Source organism: Mauremys mutica, chromosome 4 (genome assembly GCF_020497125.1).
Source record: "Mauremys mutica isolate MM-2020 ecotype Southern chromosome 4, ASM2049712v1, whole genome shotgun sequence".
In the NCBI taxonomy this organism is placed as follows: Eukaryota; Metazoa; Chordata; order Testudines; family Geoemydidae; genus Mauremys; species Mauremys mutica.
The window spans coordinates 66454749-66475239 of NC_059075.1; the positions used below are offsets into that span (position 1 = coordinate 66454749).

The following is a 20491-nucleotide window of genomic DNA, read 5'->3' on the forward strand; positions in this document are numbered from 1 at the left end:
CTGAAGTCAAATCTTCATTTGTTTGTTGTATGATATTCCACTCTGTGTTCAAATTCTTTATTCTTCCTGATCATATAGCAGCCCCATTGCTGGTAGTCTCCCACTCCATGAAACTGGCAGTGTTTTATAAGACAGGCATCTGCAAAAGCTATGTAAAGATTCAGTAGAATCCAAAAGTTGCTACTGTAGATTTATAAGAATCAAGTCTGTGTACTTTTTCAGCTGGCTTAACAAATGTTTCTTGTCCTCTTCACTTAAGGAATCAATATAAGTGCTTTAATTAGTCAGTTTCTGAACTGAAGTCTTTGCTTCTTCCAGTATGTTTTCAATCTCTCTCTCTCTCTCTGATTGATCCAAGTGTAGCTTCTATTACTGGACAAAGATCTACTACTGTTGTAGTGGATGCCTGGATGGCATTGTTTAATGACCCCAGTGTTTTCAACAGTAGACTTTCAAGAGAGAGAATGACAATTGTCCTTTCTAAGGGCAGGTTTACCCTACAGGGTTAAGTCGACCTAACTTATGCAGCTCCAGCTATATGAATAATGTAGCTGGAGCCGAAGCAGCTTAGGTCGACTTATTGCGGTGTCTACAGCACACTGGGTTGACAAGAGAAACTCTCCTGTCAACTTACATTATGTTTCTCATTCCAATAGAGTACTGGAATTGATGGGAGAGCAGTCTGCAGGCATTTTAGCAGGTCTTCACTAGACCCACTAAATCGACCGCCAATGGATCGATCACCACAGCGTCGATCCACGGTAAGTGTATACGTACCCTGAATGTAGTAGCAAAAGTAGTCCACCAGCCTCACTACTCGGTAGATACTTTCCAAAGCCAATAATAATGGTTGCAGTAATTTTAACACAACAGCCAAGGATCACTTATGAGAAAGCCAGCGGGTTTTCTTAGGTTGGACTCATTTGAACTTCAGCCCCAGCGTATCTTCTATTTTTTCTAAGACGTTCAGTCCTTTTTGACTCTTGCTGAATAAAAGAGTATATGAAGAAATTAAATATGTTTTTAATGTCTTTTGAAGATTCTGCAGCTCATACTAGTGTTAGCTGGAGTAGATGGCCTCTGCGGTGTGTATAGGAGAGATTAGGGTTACACTTTTCTCGAGCAAAGCTTTTACTCCACTGTGTCTTCCAGAATAGTTTGAAACTCTATCAAATTCACAAGCAGCCATCTGTCTGGGGTTCAGTTTGCAAGCATTTAACTCTAAGATGTGGGTTGTCACAGATGCAACCAATGTGTCATCTATAACCTGAACATCTAGAAATGCATCTACTGGCCTATCACTGACATCAAGATAATGTACGCAGTGACTTAATACTTGATGCCAGTTTGCATCGGTGCATTTGTCAGCCATGTATGCACATTTTCTGAATGTGGTGACAGAGTTCTTCACTTTTTTAACTGGTGAGTCTTTCACTGTTGCACTACGTGCTTCTAACCAGTCTGTTGAGTTTCTTGCAGAAAGATAGCGAGCATTTGCCGGGCTTGGTCAGAACCAGTGTCCAACTAACAAGTGACAATACTCTTAACATTGGCCTCCAGTTTGTAGTGTTTGGTATCTTTCGCTTAAATAGAAAGTATGATGTGACAGCCATGTTTGTTTGCATAAACTGTGTTGTCTCTCCAGCATTCTTAACAAGCTCATAAAGTATTTCTAAAATTGGCTTTGACAGTGACTGGCTTATAAAGTCTATGTAGTCCAGCGGCTTGGTGTTTTGCAGCCTTTTCACATAGGTTGTCAGCATTGGTTTGCTGATCAGTCTGGCAAACCAAGCTCCTCCACTTTTGCTATATAAATTCATGGTATGCCCACATCTTGAATACTGCATGCAGTTCTGGTTGCCCCATCTCAAAAAAGATATATTGGAGTAGGAAAAGTTACGGAGAAGGACAACTAACATGATTAGGGGTATGGAACAGCTTCTATATGAGGCGAGATTAAAAAGACTGGGACTTTCAGCTTGGAAAAGAGACCACTAAGAGGGGATATGGATAGAGATCTATAAAATCTTGATGTTGGGATATATAAGGGTTAAGTAGAGACCAGGGAGACTGCTGATGTGCTGGTATGATATTAGGAAGTAGAGGCACAGGCGGGCACTGTTTCTTCGCTTGATAGATAAGTGTCATCCCTCACCCTCCCATTCAGCTTGTTGGAGATAAACAAATGTTGCAGCTGCATAAGGAATGTAGTTGTCTAAAGGATACCTTTGTGTAAAGAAGTGTTATCTCCCCAACCCTTCCTTTCCCAGCTACATAAACGAGAACTTCTCACTGTCCCTTCCTCCCTCCCCAGAGAACTGTTGATTAAGGGAACTTGTGGCAACCAATTACTGCAAAGAAATATATTTTCAAGGTAAAAATGTGTGTATAATATGCATATGCTGTAATCGGTCAATAGAGGTGGGTATAATCATAGTATGGGTGTTTATATTACTTAATAAGGGTTTTGGGGGGTTGTAACAGATGTGGGAGTTTACATACTAACTTAAATAAAAAGAGTGTGCTGTAACTAATCCAGTGCTTACTTGACAACTGGGTTGAGGGGAACAAGTATCGCAATAAAGAAGCCCGAACTCAAATCCGTCTCTGGGTCAGCCTGCTCCTTCTTCTAACACTTGACTGATCTAGAGAAAGTGAATAAGGAAGTGTTAATTACTCCTTCTCATATTACAAGAACTAGGGGTCACCCAATTAAATTCATAGGCAGCAGGTTTAAAATAAACAAAAGGAAATACTTCTTCACACAACACACAGTCAACCTGTGGAACTCATTGCCAGGGGATGTTGTGAAAGCTAAAACTATAACGGGGTTCAAAAAAGAACTAGATAAGTTCATGGAGGATAGGTCCATCAATGGCTATTAGCAGGATGTGCAGGGATGCAACGACATGCTTTGAGTGTCCATAGCCTCTATTCGCCAGAAGCTGGGAGTGGATGACAGGGGATTAATCACTCAATATTTGCCCTGTTCTGTTCATTCCCTTTGAAGCACCTGGCATTGGCCACTGTCAGAAGACAGGATACTGAGCTAGATGGACCATTGTTCTGACCTAGTATGGCCGTTCTTATGCAAAAAGTAATTGTAATATATAATAAAATAAAAATATTTAGTACAGAAACTCCCCAAGATAATGACCTCTTGAGACAGCGATGATATATGATAATGATCTTGTCCAGGGTTTCTCAAACAGGGGTCGCTGCTTGTGTAGGGAAAGCCCCTGGTGGGCCGGGCCGGTGTGTTTACCTGCCCTGTCCGATCACGGCTCCCACTGGCTGCGGATTGCTGCTCTGGGCCAATGGGAGCTGCTGGAAGTGGTGCAGGCCGAGCGACTTACAGGCCGCTGCTTCAGCAGCCCCCATTGGCCCGCAACCCTTGTTTGAGAAACCCTGGTCTTGTCAGATAAAGCATTCTGAAAATCTTGGCCTTCTAGGAAATGTATATTTATATAAGTTTCCCAGTCACAAATGTAGCATTCTGGAGCAAAGTCACTAAAATATAGTCCAACAAATAACATGCCTCTCCCTTCTCCCTCCACTGCCCCCCCTCATATAGTTGTTGTCCTTGGTCAATGGAGACCCAGAGTTCAGAGGTGCTTTTGCATGATTTCACCTCCCACTCTGGCAGGTGGAGGGGTGAAGGCACCTTGATCGTTCCTCCAGCCACTCACTGCTCACTCTGGCTCCTGTTCGTTATGCTCATTTCACTCCATTGCTCCATCACCCATGACCCTGCCCCATCACCTTCTCTGGCGCCTGCCACTGTGACCTTGGTGAGTCAGTCTCCTGAGGTTCCACCCAGCAATCAGCGATTTCAGCTCTCTGGGGGAACCTCACTGCTAGTGGGCAGGGTCTTCCACAGAAACGCTGTCCTGCAGCAGGTCTAAGCACTTAGACCTAATTATTAGTGATTTCAGCTCTAGTGGTCACTTAAAACAAAAAACTCTCAGTGGAGCCTAATCAGTCCTATCTTTAAATAGGGGATGGGGCAGGTCAAATAGTGCCTGTGACTCTTAGGCAGAGCTCACACCACCAAACAAAACACCTGTCCCCACCCTCTCTCTCTCTCTCCACTGGGATCTGCCATCCAAACCCCTTGCTTAGGGAGTGCAGTTCAGTTGAGGGTGACCAGTGCTTAATTTGTAATGAAAGAGGTGCCGAGGCTCAAGCTATTAGGTGCCAGGGCTTGAGCAAGTTTTTTACTTTCATAACTGATGTGGCAAGACCAGAGGTCCCGAGGCTATGAACTGCCAAGCGTAGATGTGCCGGGGGCTCAGACTGGCAAAAATTAAGCACTGAAGGTGACCCCCTTAATCATGACAGGCTAGGTTCAGTTCTGCTGCCCTTTACTCATACAATAAGGATAACAACATTTCATTACCCCCACATTCAATACTAAAGTGATTTGTAACCCAACACCAGCCAAAATTGATTATGTGGGCAACACAGCTCTGTCTGCTGGATACCTAGGCAGAGTAAGTGTGTTCATGTAAATACAGTCTGGTCCTGAAGACTTCCCTCCACTCTCCCTCTTGCCCCCTCACCCCCTCCCCGCTCATTCAGACCTCGCTTACAAATCATAATTTGAAATTATAAGGTTGGCCAACATCACCAAAACGAATGCAACGACATTGTCAAAAAAAAAACAACAGCTGTGTAAGGAAGCTAGTATTTGTTCATACCTTTCAAACCTATTACACTTTTTTCAGGTACAAGTATTTTATCATATACTGTATATCAGTGGTCTCCAACCTTTTTTCACACAAGATCACATTTTGAATTTAAGTGCAACCCAGGATCTACCCTGTCCCTTCCCCAAAGCCCCGCCTCTTCCCTGAAACCTCACCCTGCTCATTCCATCCCCCACTTCCTCCGTCACTCACTTTCCCCCACCCTCATCTACTTTCACTGGGGCAGGAGGTTGGGGCTCGGGGGGTACAGGCTCTGGGCTCGGGCCGAGGGGTGCGGAGTGTGGGAGGGGGCGCCAGGCTGAGCCTGGAGCAGAGGGTTGAGGTGCAGGAAGGGGTAAGCTCTGGGAGGGAGTTTGGGTGCAGGAGGGGGCTCCAGGCCGGGGCAGAGTGTTGGAGTGCAGGAAGGGGTGTGGGCTGTGGGGCAGAGCATTGGGGTGCAGTAGGGGGTATGAGGTGCTGGCTGCAGGAGGGGGATCAGGGCTGGGGCAGGGATATGGGAGGGGATTTGGGGTGCAGGCTCCGGTAGGGGGCGCAGGGCTGGGGTGCAGGCTCCTGCCAGGCAGCGGCGCAGTGGGGTTAAGGCAAGCTCACTGCTTGCCCCAGCCCCACACTGCTCCCAGAAGTGGCCAACACACCCCTGCGGCCCCTGGGGGGAGAAGCACATGGTCTCCTCACATTCCTGCCACATTTACACAAACAACCTCTCTGGGGTTTTCTTTACTTTCTTTTTTTTTTTCTTTTTCCTTTTTTTTTGTGGCGGACTGAGAATCTTCTGTAGAAAAACTAATTTTACGAGGTCTGCCAGTGTACAACATGATACTAAACGATAGATGGCCAAAGTAAAACAAACTAAGAGTGGATTTTGCAATAAGTTACAACAATGGTTTTCTTCACTCCATGCCCTCTAAACCCATGGGAATGTGGGTTTTGGAAAAATAGGGCAATATCAAATGTGGTTAAATGCGGACTGGTCAGATGAATTTCTAGAACAACTCAGTCAGAGGGATATTACAAAAACACAAAGTAAAATCACAATAATTTTAAAAATACTACTATGTACTACAGAAATGCCTGAACACACTACCATTTACAAGTGTGATACCACAGTGTTTTGCACCATTCCTGGAATTTAAAAAGGAGACCTTTATGTGATTGTCAGCCTTCCTCATGGAACCATCTGATGCTATCATTTCTAAGTTACGTGCTGAAAGGTACACCAGGCTCGGTGGATATAGAAGTTAGACAAAAACAGATGAGCGGTTTGGGAGAAAGATGTAACAATGACAAATGCATTAACTGTTTTATCCCTTGCCAAACAGGACTTTTATTGTTTAGACATCACAAAGTTAGATTACAGTTGAGCGAGTTACAGGAAACTGGAAATAACTGTCACAGCAATTAAAGTTTGTTTGCAAGTATTTTTACATCAAAATATCAATTTTGGCTCATGACTGAAATAAAAAAAATAAAAAAAAAATCAGTATTTCCAATTGTTTACATTGCTACAGTCAACAATACTGAGAACTAGAACATTACATAATCAGAGCCATATGTATAAAACAAAAAGCCGTATTACTTGTCTTGAAAAGGTGCTTCCAACATTAAACTATGCTCACACCATCCCTGTGAAGTAGGCAAATATTTATCCCTATTTTATAGATGGAAACTGAGGCACAAAGATGGTAGGTGACTTAGCCAAGGTCACAGAGTTTAAACTCTAAGAGGTTCCTAGCTCCTAGACCACATTATTCTATTGTAATTCTATGAATTATGTGATGAACTCCTGGGGTTGGTTATCTGCCAGGATTAAACCTGGAATCACTGGACCCAAACATCATGAGTCAACTGTTTCAACTAAAAGGACCAGCTTCACTAACTCAGGCCTGGTCTACACTATGGGGATAAATCATGCGTGCAAATCATGCAAAGTCATGAAATGGGCTACCAACGCAATAAAAAAAATAAAAATTAAAAATTTTAACAAAACTGACATGCCGAAGATGCTCCTCGCCTGAGGTGCCATTTGATCTAGGGCTGGCCCTGATCAGTAAGCAAACTTAGACGAGATACAAACAGCTTCTTAGAAAAAAATTGCATAACAATTAACAGAAACCATCTCTTCCAGCTCTGCTTATTCATTCAGTTAAACAGAAAGTCTTACAAGTTCTGAAAAAGCACTTTCTGATGCTTTCCAGTAATATTACACTATGCTAATGGAAAGTAAAAATTAAGACGAAACATCCCAAGAAATTATTCAACAACATTTCCGAGACAGAACAGCAGAAAGAAGATAAAAGTGCTTGATATCAATTTAAATAATTTAATTTACACTATATATATATATATATATAGACTAAAGCAAAGTCCACGTGAACTGTTGTGTTCGCACTGGTCAGAAGTGCCTGAGAACAGCCTAAAAAGTTCCATTGTCAACTTTCAAAACTGCCAACATGTCACACAAGCAGGGGCGGCTCTAGACATTTCGCCGCCCCAAGCAGGACGGCATGCCGTGGGAGGCACTCTGCCGGTCGCCGGTCCTGCGGCTCTGGTGGACCTCCACCGAAGCCGCGCGGGACCAACGGACCCTCTGCAGGCATGCCTGCTGGAGGTCCACCGGAGCCGCCTGCTGCCCTCCCGACAACCAGCAGAGCGCCACCAGTGGCATGCCGCCCCAAGCACGTGCTGGGGTCTGGAGCCGCCCCTGCACACAAGCAACTGAAATGCGTGACAAATTAATACAATGGGGAAAAACCTATGATCTGCTGCACATCATGCCATAAATAATAGAGAATGGTCTTTGACTATCAAGCCTGTTTTTCCTCACTGTGTGGATTAAATAAACCCTTTTTAAAAAAAAGTCACACATAGCCACAAGGACTTCACACATAGTTCATCAGCAGGTTTTAAACTTTAGTCCTTCAGATTCCCATTGCTTAAGCAAAAGGAAGTAGCTGTTATCTTCTGTACAGAGTAGCAACTAGAAGGGGACAATACATTTTGCCAATGGATTACACAACTACTGAGAGACAATCATCACTGACAGATGATGTTTTTATACTATAAAACTTGTTCCATTCCCAGCTCTGGGGAGAGCATAGTCTAGTGGTTAGAGACCGTGTAGCCAGTCAACTGGTATGTTAGCTTTGAAAAAGAGTGGCTAAGTGGATGAGACTTCAATTGGTGATATTGAGGAGCTAGGTTCTGTTCACAGCTCAGCCAGAATTGACCTGTGGGCAGCCGCTCAGTTAATTTATTTGTAAAATGTAGGTAATAATACTTGACTGCTTCCTAAGGTAGGGTATGACACTTGGCTCAATAATGAGGGCTGCAGAGTGCACAGAAACAGAGGTGGCAGAAGCTCATTGCGAATGGGGAGGGCTGAAGTTTGGGGCATGGGGTTTGCATTGAGGAGCCTAGGGTGCAGAGGACGCTTGGGCAGTGCCCGGTGCTCTGGCAGCTGTGGGGGTGGAGCAAGGTGGCAGGTCAGGCACTCGCCTTGCCTCAGAGATGCACAGCAGGCTGAGGAAGCAGTCCCTGCTCCCCCCACCCTAGGCACTCAGAGCAGCCAGCTCCCTGCCCTCACCCATCTGTTGCTTTGGCAGCAGTTCCTGTCCTAGAAGGGAAACAGCCCATCCCCACATCCCTGAAATGACACAACTGTGCCCTGCTGCCCCTTCCCCAGACAAGGGAACTGGGGGCCAGGCAAATAGAAGAACGTGGGCTGTCCCATCTCTCACCCTCCTCAGGTACAGAAAAAATATTGTGGGATGGAAACATAGATCAGGCCCCGCCCCCAATATTTCCATTGCTGGGGCATTAGCTTCCACCACCTCCTGGTTTCACCACCCCTGCACAGAAATATAAAGAGCAGTCTGCAGAAGTGAAACTTGACTTCAGTCTCTTGACTCCCAACCCAGTGCCCCTTACCCTAAACTAAAGATATTTTGTAAGCTCTCTTTCTCATAGGCTGATCTACACTTAAAAAAAAATTACCATGATAGTTATGTTGGCTAGAGGTCTGATATTTTGCTGACCTAGTTATACCAGTAAAAGCCCTAGAGTAGACGCAGTCATACTGGTATACCATAGGCACCTACTCCGTGGGTGCTCTGAGGCTGGAGCACCCACTGGAGAAAAATAGTGGGTACTGAGCACCCACCGGCAGCACCCCTATCAACTCCCCCCATCCCCCAGTGTTTTCTGCCCGCTGGCAGCCCTGCTGATCAGTGCCTTCCCCTCCCACCCGCTGCAATCAGTTGTTTCGCGGCATGCAGCAGGCTTTGGGAGGGAGGGGAGCGAGGGGGTGGTGCACTGGGGCGAGGGAGTGGAATGGGGTTGGAAGAGGGAAGATGGGGGTGGAGCGGGGGTGGGAAGGGGCCTTGGAGGAAGGGGTGGGGGCAGGGACTGGGGCAGAACTGGGGGTCAAGCACCCCCTGGCACATTGGAAAGTCAGCGCCTATGCCTTATTACCAGTATAGTTCATTGTGGTTCTGAACCCGAGTAAGCTCCACTGGCATAAGCACTTCTGGCAGGGGTTGCTGCTTTAACAGTACTCACATAATTAAATCAGCAACATTTTGTAGCATAGACAAGCTCTAAATCCAAGAAGGGGGAGTCATATTTCCAAGTAGCTAAAGACCAGAACAGACTATAAACATGGAACTAAACCAAGACCTAGAAAGGGAAGAGAAGCTGATGGTCCTGGGTCTCCACCCAACTGCCATTCATCTTATGCAAGTAACAACCTTTGGAAAGACTGAGTATAAATACAAAATATATTTGCATTTTTAGGAAGAGAATTGAGCGGGGAATCCTGGGACAAACATCTAAACTTCTTAGCTGGATCATCTTAAAGATAAACTTCTTTGGTAGCACACAGACCCCAGAACTGTTATTTGAACTCCTCCAGTTTGCTGGAAAGATTACCCTTTACATACTGAAAAAGGGTTAATTGCCAGAAGAAGCAATAACTCAAATTTTAGCTCGGTGTTTGTGTAATACAAACCTTTGCCTAGTTAAGAATATTAACCTGACCATACTGCTGTTTGAGTGAAATGCAACGCAATTCATAACCTACATTCTGGTTGATTTTGCAATACACTACAAAACCTGTCTTTATGCACTTTGTTATAATGTGATTTATTCTAATTCCCTAGGTAATATTACAAGTAGAATTTAGTTTACTGTAAAGGTGGAGCCCAGAGTGCTCTGGCTTAAGTTAGGTGGTATATCTTGATTTAGTAAGGCTTTTGATATTGTCTCGTATGACCTTCTCATAAACAAACTAAGGAAATACAACCTAGATGGAGCTATTATGAGGTGGGTGCATAACTGGTAGGAAAACCATTCCCAGAGAGTATATATCAGTGGTTCACAGTCAAGCTGGAAGGGCATAACGAGTTGGGTCCCACAGGAATCAGTCCTGGTTCTGTTCAATATCGTAATCAATGATTTATATAATGGCATAGCGAGTACACTTATAATGATTGTGGGTGATACCAAACATGGGGGGGGGGAATGGGGGGAAGGAAAAGGAAGGGGGTTGCAAGTGCTTTGGAGGATAGGATTAAAATTCAAAATGATCTGAAGTAAACAGGATGAAATTCAGTAAAGACAAATGCAGAGTACTCCACTTAGGAAGGAACAATCAGTTGCACACATACAAAATGGGAAATGACTGTCTAGGAAGGAGTAGTGCAGAAAGGGATCTGGGGGTCATAGTGGATCACAAGCTAAGTATGAGCCAACAGTGTTACGCTGTTGCAAAAAACAAAAACAAAAAAACACATTTTGGGATTGTCATAAACAGATAGTTAAGGGTTAATGCCTCTTTTACCTGTAAAGGGTTAAAAAGTTCACCTAGCCTAGCTGACACCTGACCAGAGGAACCAATGGGGGACCAAGATGTTTCAAAAGGAAGGAGGGAAGTTTTCCTTTGTTGAGAGTTTCAGTTTCAGCCGGAGTGAAAAAGATCAAGGAACCAGCCTCTTATCAGAGTAGTAAGTTTTAGAAGGGAATAAATAGGTTTATGTTTATTTCTTTGTAACCTGTCTTGTGCAATTAGAGGTAGAATCAAATTGGGTATTGGGGTATTTTTTTTTGTGTAACTAAATTTGTGCCCAGGGGAACATCCTCTGTGTTTTGAATCTGTTGTCTGTGAGAGTAGCTGGTATGCTAATCTCTCCCAGAGGGTTTTCTTTTACCTTTCTTTTCTTTAATTAAAAGCCTTTTTTCTTAATACCTGATTGATTTTTTTCCTTGTTTTTAGATCCAAGGGGGTTAGATCTGGATCCACCAGGATTTGGTGGGAGAAAGGAGGGGGGATGGTTAATTTCTCCTTGTTTTAAGATCCAAGGGGTTTGGATCTGTGTTCACCAGGAAATTGGTAAAGTCTCTCAAGACTACTCAGGGAAGAAAAATAGTGCTTGGGGGTGGTGGCAGCGATACCAGATCTAAGCTGGTAATTAAGCTTAGAAGTGTCCATGCAGGTCCCCACATCTGTACCCTAAAGTTCAGAGTGGGGAAGGAACCTTGACAGGGATGTATAAGCAGGAGTGTTGTAAGCAAGACATGAGAGGTAATTCTTCCACTCTACTCTGCAGATAAGGATTCAGCTCGCATATTGTGTCCAGTTCTGGGCACCACGCTTCGGGAAAGATGTGGACAAATTGGAGAAAGTCCAGAGGAGAGCAATAAAAATGATTAAAAGTCTAGAGAGCATGACCTATGTAGGAAGATAGAAAAAAATGGGTTTGTTTAGTCTGGAGAAGTGAAGACTGAGAGGGGACATGATAACAGTTTTCAAGTACATAAAAGGTTGTTACAAGGAGGAGGGTGAAAAACATTTCTTGTTAATCTCTGAGGATAGGACAAGCAGCAATGGGCTTAAACTGCAGCAAGGGAGGTTTAGATTGGACATTAGGAAAAACTTCCTAACTGTCAGGGTAGTTAAGCAGTGGATCAAATTGCCTAGTGAGGTTGTGGAATCTCCATCATTGGAGGTTTTTAAGAACAGGTTAGACAAACACCTGTGAGGATCTAGTTGTTATGTAGTTCTGCCTTGAGTGCAGGGGACTGGTTTAGATCAGTGGTTCTCAGTCAGGGGTATGTGTACCCTGGGGGTACGCAGAGGTCTTGCAGGGGTTACATCAACTCATCTAGATATTTGCCTAGTTTTACAAGATGCTACATAAAAAGCACCAGCAAAGTCAGTACAAACTAAAATTTCATATAGACAATGACTAGTTTATGCTGCTCTATATGCTATTCACTGAAATTTAAATACAATATTTATATTCCAATTGATTTATTATATGGTAAAAATGAGAAAAATAAGCAATTTTTCAGTCATAGTGTGCTGTGACACTTTTGTATTCTTATGTCTGATTTTTGTAAGCAAGTAGATTAAGTGAGGTATAACTTACGAGTACGCAAGACAAATCAGACTCTGGAAAGGGGTACACTAGTCTGGAAAGGTTGAGAGTTTGTTGACCCCTTTAAAGAACTCTAATAGATTAGTAAGACATGATTTCCCTTTACAGAAACCATGTTGACTATTGCTCAAGAGTTTATGTTTTTCTATGTGTCTGACAATTTTATTCTTTACTATTGTTTCAACTAATTTGCCCGGTACCGACGTTAGACTTACCGGTCTGTAATTGCCGGGATCACCCCTAGAGCACTTTTTAAATATTGGCGTTACATTAGCTAACTTCCAGTCATTGGGTACCGAAGCCGATTTAAAGGACAGGTTACAAACCTTAGTTAATAGTTCCGCAACTTCACATTTGAGTTCTTTCAGAACTCTTGGGTGAATGCCATCTGGTCCCGGTGACTTGTTAATGTTGAGTTTATCAATTAATTCCAAAACCTCCTCTAGTGACACTTCAATCTGTGACAGTTCCTCAGATTTGTCACCTACAAAAGCCAGCTCAGGTTTGGGAATCTCCCTAACATCCTCAGCTGTGAAGATTGAAGCAAAGAATCCATTTAGTTTCTCCGCAATGACTTTATCATCTTTAAGTGCTCCTTTTGAATTTTGATCATCAAGGGGCCCCACTGGTTGTTTAGCAGGCTTCCTGCTTCTGATGTACTTAAAAAACATTTTGTTATTACCTTTGGAGTTTTTGGCTAGCCGTTTTTCAAACTCCTCTTTGGCTTTTCTTATTACACTCTTGCACTTAAGTTGGCAGTGTTTGTGCTCCTTTCTATTTGCCTCACTAGGATTTGACTTTCACTTTTTAAAGGAAGTCTTTTTATCTCTCACTGCTTCTTTTACATGGTTGTTAAGCCACGGTGGCTCTTTTTTAGTTCTTTTACTGTTTTTCTTAATTTGGGGTATACATTGAAGTTGGGCCTCTATTATGGTGTCTTTAAAAAGGGCCCACGCAACTTGCAGGGATTTCACTGTAGTCACTGTACCTGGAGCTCTAACCCAGAGTCTCACAGCCAGGGCTGCTGCCAATCAAGAGTCTAGGGCGTGGCAGAGACCCTCTGGGCGTGGCAGAGAAGGGAGCAGTCCTTAGCCTAAGCCTCCAGGCTAAAGTAGTCTATAGGGGAAGCTCTGGGCAGGGCAGGGCAGAGCAGACCACGCTTTTGCCTAAGCCTCCTGGCTGAGGCATCCAGCAAGCACACAGACTGGGACTCTGGCCCTCTGGGTAGGGCGGAGCAGAGAGCAAGCAGGCTTTTGCCTAAGCCTTTTGGCTAAGTCAGTGAGCAAATACACAATCTGTGCCCACAGTCTCCTGAATGGGGCAAGTCACAAATAACACGCAGGCCTGCTGGCCTAGTGGTGAATAGGCTGCCATGCTAGGGGTGGGGTTGGCAGCAGAAAGTCCTGGGCCCACTCTCCTCCACTGGGTCCTAGCCCAGGGCCCTAACAATGGCAAATGGTTCTGCCACTGGGTCAGCGGGTATCCTACCGAAACATGCTGACTCCCTACTATTTTTTTTTTTCACTCCAGCAACAAAACTGGACTTAAGTCTGGTTTCCGTGGGCTACTTCCTGACATAGTCTGGATGGTGGGGTTCTGTAGTCCAAGGGTCTTCTGTCTCCTTGAGGTATGCTGTGGATGGCAGTCCTGGCAACTCTGCTCCAGGGTCGGTCTCCTCCGAGGGCAGGGTACTTCTCAGCAGAGGCTCAGCTCCAACGGCAAGCTTTTCCTGGGGTCACTTCCAGTGACGCCGCGTCTCCACTGCTATTGTTATCTGGACTAGCTAGTCAATGGTGTGTGATTCCACTTCTATTAAAAAGTTGCAATACTAGATTTCTCTTCTTTAAGAAACTACAAGAAGTTAAAAAGACTACAATAGGCCAAAAATACTGAAATAAATGTAAGGTGTGGCATTTTGGACAACTATAGAAGTACAACAACAACTGCTCAATCATGCCTGCTATATTTAGAACAGTCAGGAATTTCACTGTAACCCTTCAGTTGCTTTGAATTTCTGAAAAGTTTTCATTTTGGGATGAAATTGCCCATGCTTTTTTTCAAATCCAAAAATATGGTATTTAGGAAAGTTTGAGCAAGATCCCTTGATTTAAGTTTGATGGCAGGGGAAAGGAGACTATAAAATGGTTTCCTACCTTTCATAACTGTTGTTCTTTGAGATGTGTTGCTCATGTCCATTCCATTCTAGGTGTGTGTGCACCCACGTGCACGGTTGTCGGAGACTCTTGCTTTAGCAGTATCCATAGGACGGGCTGTGGTGCCCCTGGAGTGCTGCACTCATACCGCAATATATCAGGCGCCGCTGGCCCTATGCCCTCTCAGTTCCTTCTTCCCAATTACTCTGACAGAGGAGCAGGAGGGCAGGTAATGGAATGGACATGAGCAACACATCTCGAAGAACAACAGTTACGAAAGGTATGTAGGTAACCCGTTTTTTCTTCTTCGAGTGCTTGCTCATATCAATTCAATTCTAGGTGACTCACAAGCAGTATCTATGGAGGTGAACTCGGAGTTCACCACTTGGTGGCTCGCAGTACTGCTCTACCAAAGCCAGCATCATCCCGGGCCTGCTGGGTAAGTGCATAGTGGGACATGAAGGTATGGACTGACAACCAGGTGGCCACCCTACAGATGTCCTAGAGAGAAGCACTTGAGCCAAAAAGGCTGCTGAAGAGGCATGTGCCCTGGTAGAGTGGGTGTTGACGATCACTGGGGCAGCACCTTTGCTTGATCATAGCAAAAGCAAATGCAGGCAGGTTGACCTTTCAGCCACAACAACGAATAATTGCATCCACTTATGGAATGGCTTGGTCCTTTCAATGTAGAAGGCCAGAGCCCTCCTGATATCCAAGGCATGTAGCCTGTGCTCCTCCTCTGACTTACCAGTCTTCTTTCTGAAGCCACATAAGTAAATGTCTTGGCTTGAATGAAACTGAGAGACCACCTTAGGAAGGAAGGCTGGGTGCGGTCTTAGCTGGATCTTGTCCTTGTAAAAGACCAGGTAAGGCGGCTCTGAGGTGAGCGCCCGAATCTTGGATACCTGGCGGGCCGATGTGACCGGGAATGCAACCTTCCAGGAGAGGAGAAGGAGAGAGCAGGAAGCCAAAGGCTCGAAGGGGGCACCCGTAAGCTGTGACAGCACCAGATTCAAGTTCCACGGAGGAACAGGGTCCCTGACATGCAGGCAGAAGTGCTCCAGGACCTTGAGGAATCTGGCTGTGATATCTTAAGAGAAAACAGACCTGCCTTCGAGCAGTGGGTGGAAGGCCACTAGATGGGCCTTGATGGAGAGAGAAGCCCTGAAACTTGAGGTGCAGGAGGTAGTCTAGAATGATCTGCAATGGGGCTCACTCAGGACAGATCCCCTTACTTGCCATCCAGCAGGTGAATTGCTTCCATTTGGCCAGGTAGGTGGCCCGGGTGGAGAGCTTTCTACTGACAAACAGGACTTGCTGGACTTCGGATGAGCACTGCTGTTCTTGCGTGTTTAGCCATGCAGCAGCCAAGCTGTCAGATGAAGCGCTGCCAGGTTTGACTGCAGGAGACTGCCACAGTTCTGGAAAAACAGGTCCGCCTAGAGCGGCATCTGGAACGGGGTTGCCACTGAGAGGTCTAGCAGCATGCTGAACAAGTGTTGGTGTGGCCATGCCAGCGCTATGAGGATGACCTTCGCCCTGTCCTGCTTGATCTTCATGAGGACCCTGGGCAGCAACAGCACCAGAGGGAAGGCATACATCAGAGCCCCCAATCACAGGAGCAGGCATTTTCTGTTCTGCCTGGATGCGAACAGGTCTACCTGGCAGGGCTGGCTCTACCATTTTTGCCGCCCCAAGGGAAAAAAAAAGCCACCTGGACTGTGCCACCCCAAGAATGGACGGAATTCCACCCCTTAGCATGTGCTGCCCCAGGCATATGCTTCCTCCACTGGTGCCTGGAGCTGACCCTGCCACCTAGGGAGTTCCCCATCTGCGGAAGATAGAACTGACCACCTCCGGGTGAAGGGACCACTTGTAACGAGACAAGAATGTCCTGCTGAGGCGGTCCACTAAAGCATTTCCAGCCCCTGGGAGGTGAGCAGCCACAAGATGGATGTCATGCTGCAGGCAGAAATCTGAGCCGGGGCACTGCCTAACATAGAGCAGAAGACCTGGCTGCCCCCTGCTTGTTGATATAAAGACCATGTTGTCCATTAGGACCTGAACCACCTTGCCTTGTATGTGAGGCCAAAAGGCTTGGTAGGCTAGGCGAACCGCCCTGAGCTCCCTGATGTTGATGTGCAGGGAATGATTGTGACTGGACCAATGGTGTTAAGTACTGAGATTGCCCAGGTGGGCTTCCCCAATCCACGTCCGAAGCGTCACCAACGAGACTGGGGCTGTGAAGGGGACTCCCTCCAGCACCGATGGGGGATCTTGCCACCAGATAAGAGGTGATAGTGTGCGGTCTGAAATCCTGATCACCTGGTCCATACTGTGCTGGTTGGGGACATAGACCGACGCCAGCCATGCCCGTAGGGGCTTGAGGCTGAGTCGCATCTGCCGGATCACATAAGTACATGCTGCCATGTGACCCAACAGTGTCAGGCACATGTGGGCGCTGGTGAGTGGTTGGGCACACAGAGATGTGATGAGGTCCATCATGGCTTGGAACCGAGTCTCGGGAAGGAAGGCTCTGGCTTGAGTGGAGTCGAATTCTATATGTTGCACTGGGGTGAGGGTCAACTTTTTGTCATTTATTATTAGGCCCAGGTCATGGCAAGTGGAACAGACCACATTGAGATGCTTCTGCACCTGATCCAAGGACCGTCCCCTTATAAACCAGTCATCAAGGTATGGGTAGATTTGGACTCCCTGATGTTGCAGGTAAGCAGCCAGTGGCGCTATACACTTTGTGAACACCCTTGCGGACAAAGAGAGACCAAAGGGCATCACCGTGAACTAGAAATGGCACTGGCGCAACGTGAAATGGAAGAAACGCCGGTGCCCAGGGAATATGGAAATAAGTGTCCTTTAAATTGAGAGTGGCATACAAGTCTCACGGATCCAGGGAGGGGATGATGGAGGCCAGGGAGACCATACGAAACCTTCAACTTTTTGACAGATTTGTTGAGGCGGCGCAGATCTAGGATAGGTCTGAGACACCCCCTTTTGCCTTCATAATGCGGAAGTATTGGAAGAAAAATCCTCTTCCTTCTATGTCTTATGGAACCTCTTCTACTGCCCCTAGGCTCAGGAGGTATTCGACCTCCTGAACAAGGAGTTGCTTGTGAGAAGGGTTCCTAAAGAGGGCCGGGGAAGGGGGATGGAAGGGTTGGTCGGCTACAAACTGCAGGGTATAGCCCGACGAGACAGTGTTGAGCACCCAGAGGTCCAAGATGATATGGGACCAGGCCGATCGGAAAGGGTGGAGGCGGTTAAGGAAGATTGGGAATGGATCCGGTGCAGTGACTGGGGCATCATTCTCAGGCGCATCCTCAGAATGACTGCTTCTGGCTGCCTTGATTCCTGGAAGGACCAGGCTGGGCAGGTGGACGAGATGACAACTGGTGGTGTCTCTTAAAACCCCTGTCTTTGTCCTCCTTTTTGTAGGAGCTGGAATGAGGGGAATCCCAAGACCTCAATGATGGTGGAGGGCGGACCGGCTTTCTGGCCTACTGAGGAGTATGTATGCCTAAGAAATGGAAGGTGGCCCAGGAGTCTTTACAGCCATGGAGCCTAGCATCAGTGAGCTCCAAGAAGAGCCCCGTTCCCTCAAACAGGAAGTCCAGGAGGGTTGATTGCATCTCCTGGGACAGCCCAGAGGTCTGTAACCAGGGGCTATGCCTCATGGCTATTGCAGAGGCAACCACCCAGGATGCTGAGTCCGTGGTGTTACAGGCCATCTGGAGGACACCCTGGGTTATCTCCCTGCCCTCTTCTATGAAAGTGGCGAACTCCTGCGCCCGATCCTGTGGGAGGCTCTCTTTGAACTTGCCAACGGAGTCCCACCGGTTGAAATTGTATCTGCCAAGTAGGGCCTGATGGTTAGAGACCCTAAATTGGAGGCTTGCTGTGGAATAATTTTTTCTGCCAAATAAGGCTAGCCTCTTGGCATCTTTATATTTGGGGGTGCCACTTGCCTGGCTCTTTTGTTGATGGCAGACACAACCAGGGACCCCACAGGAGGGTGCGTGTATAGGTATTCAAACCTCTTTGCGGGGACATAGTACTTCTTTTCTGCTTTCTTGGATGTGAGCGAAATGAAAGATGGGGTCTGCCACACCAACTTGGTGATGTTTAGGACCCCTGGATGAACGGGCAATGCAACCTGGGCAGGGGCAGAGTAGGGAATGACATTGAAGAGGTCATCGGGCTCCTCAGCTAGCTCCTCGACCTCCAAGTTCAGGTTGGCCACCACCCTTCTAAGTAGGGTTTAGTGCTCCCTGACAGGGCTTTGGAGCTGTGCTCTGGCTCCGCTCCAGCTCCAGGCAAAAATCTGCAACTCCACTGCTCCAGAGCTGCTCCGCGCTCCAGCTCCGGGCTCCGCTCCAAAGCCCTGCTCCCTGAAGTCATCGGGGGGCTACCAGTTTGTGAGGACCCCGCCACCTCCTCAGCCAGGGACAATGAGGATGACTGCACCACCAGAGGTTGGGGGGCATCCCATTGCTGCATCAGGGACCACTCCATGGTCGCTGGGACCTCCCTTGGGGTCACTGCTTTGGATTGGGCCCCTTGCTCTGACACTAGTGCCAGCTGTGCTGGGGGTAGCTTGTCTGATGCCGCCTGGGAGGAACGGTGGGAGTATGGTGCTGGCATCACAGGTACCCCCCACGAGTTCCAGTACTGCCACTCGGCGGGCCATTGCCCTTGATCTCATGCCGGTGCTACAGGTGGGCCCCCGGCTGGGAGACGATTTGCCCCGTACAGGGGAAGGGCTAAACTGTCCCTCTGACCCAGACCACTGTCCTTCTGGTGACCAGGGTGGGACCGTCGACTGACTCTTGTCGGTGACCGGTATGGGGAAGGTGAGGGCCAGTGCCTGCCCGAAGAACAATACCGGGGCCTCGGCGACCAGTACCATGACCAGGAACAGTCTCATGTTGGAGGGGACCGATGCCTAGGAGACCTGCAAGGTGATGGCGACTGGCGCTTTGGCGATCTCTGGTGGGAGTACTGTTGGTACCAAGAATACAGGCATTGGTGTCGTGATTCCAGAGTCTGGTGTCTTGTAAGCAGAGACCATGGTGTCGGAGATCTGGACCTCTTGGCTGGAGACTGGGGTTGCAGTACTGGGGTCCTTGGCCATGGCGAAGGGGAACGATGGCTGCAGTCCGGGGACATTCCACTGCCTTTAGGGTGGTCCTATCACCAGCTTGGTCATCTGAGCTGGTGTCTTGGCGGGATCTGCCATGCGGCCAGGCTTCTGCAGTGCTGGCTGGCCTAACTGTTCTTTGGCCACCGGGACCATCTCAGGTGCAAATGGCCCTGCAATGGGCTGGGACCCTCTACCACTCCCCAGAATCGGAAGTTGGTCCCTGGCTGGGCTAGGGGGTCCGACCACAGTGGTATCCCCAAGAGCCTCCGTTGCAGGCATGAGGCTATTAGAAAAAACAAGCAAGGGAGATTTCATTAATTAATTGAGCGAGAAAGTGATTTTTACTTAGGGTGTTCCTTTGGGGATTTTTGTTAATAACTATTTAATTCAAACACTTGGAAGAAGAACAGATCTGTGTTACAGATTGAATCACTCCTCTGGCCATTCAGTTAAAAGTCTAGGACCCTGATCCTGCAGTCAAATCCATACAAGCATGAACTTTGTGCCTTTACAGAACCTCTTTGAATACATATTGGAAACATCTAGTGTTAGGAATGTCAAGTTTTCTCCTTAAGTGAAGAACAAAGTGGGTTTTTTTTCCTTTTAAGCCTTTATAAATCATAAGGTGAGGAAGAAAGGAGAGAACACCTTTGCAGATCACCTTCCCATTCCACCGAAAGTTCATTATCTGCACTGGGGCACAAAGACAAAGCAAGTTATTCCATTTCATAATACACAAATAAGTTAACTGGAATTTACACATTTATACCTTTTGATTGTAAGCTCTTCCAGGAAAAGACCTCATTATTTTGTTTGTTTCCTATCACCTATGTTTTTCCTTCTACAGAGCCACATAGTACTTCACAGTGCTACTCCAGTGATCTTTCAATTAAGTTAGCAAAAGATGGTGATTACTCATAAACTCATTATACCTATGACCTGCACAAACAACTTGTCAACGAAACACACTTGTGTTACTCTTACCTTGTTCTCCCTTTCTCCATTAGTTTGTTACAGCCAGCTGTTGCATCTCTTTAA

At 46.5% G+C, this 20491-nt stretch overlaps 1 long non-coding RNA gene across 1 annotated transcript; it reads left to right on the forward strand.

Annotated features, from left to right (window-relative positions):
* Positions 1-677: 677 nt before the first annotated feature.
* Positions 678-19964, forward strand: LOC123369409. The gene is made up of 3 exons (XR_006579038.1): positions 678-761; positions 16903-17022; positions 17749-19964. It is a non-coding gene; the product is annotated as an uncharacterized LOC123369409 (long non-coding RNA).
* The last annotated feature ends 527 nt before the right edge of the window (positions 19965-20491 follow it).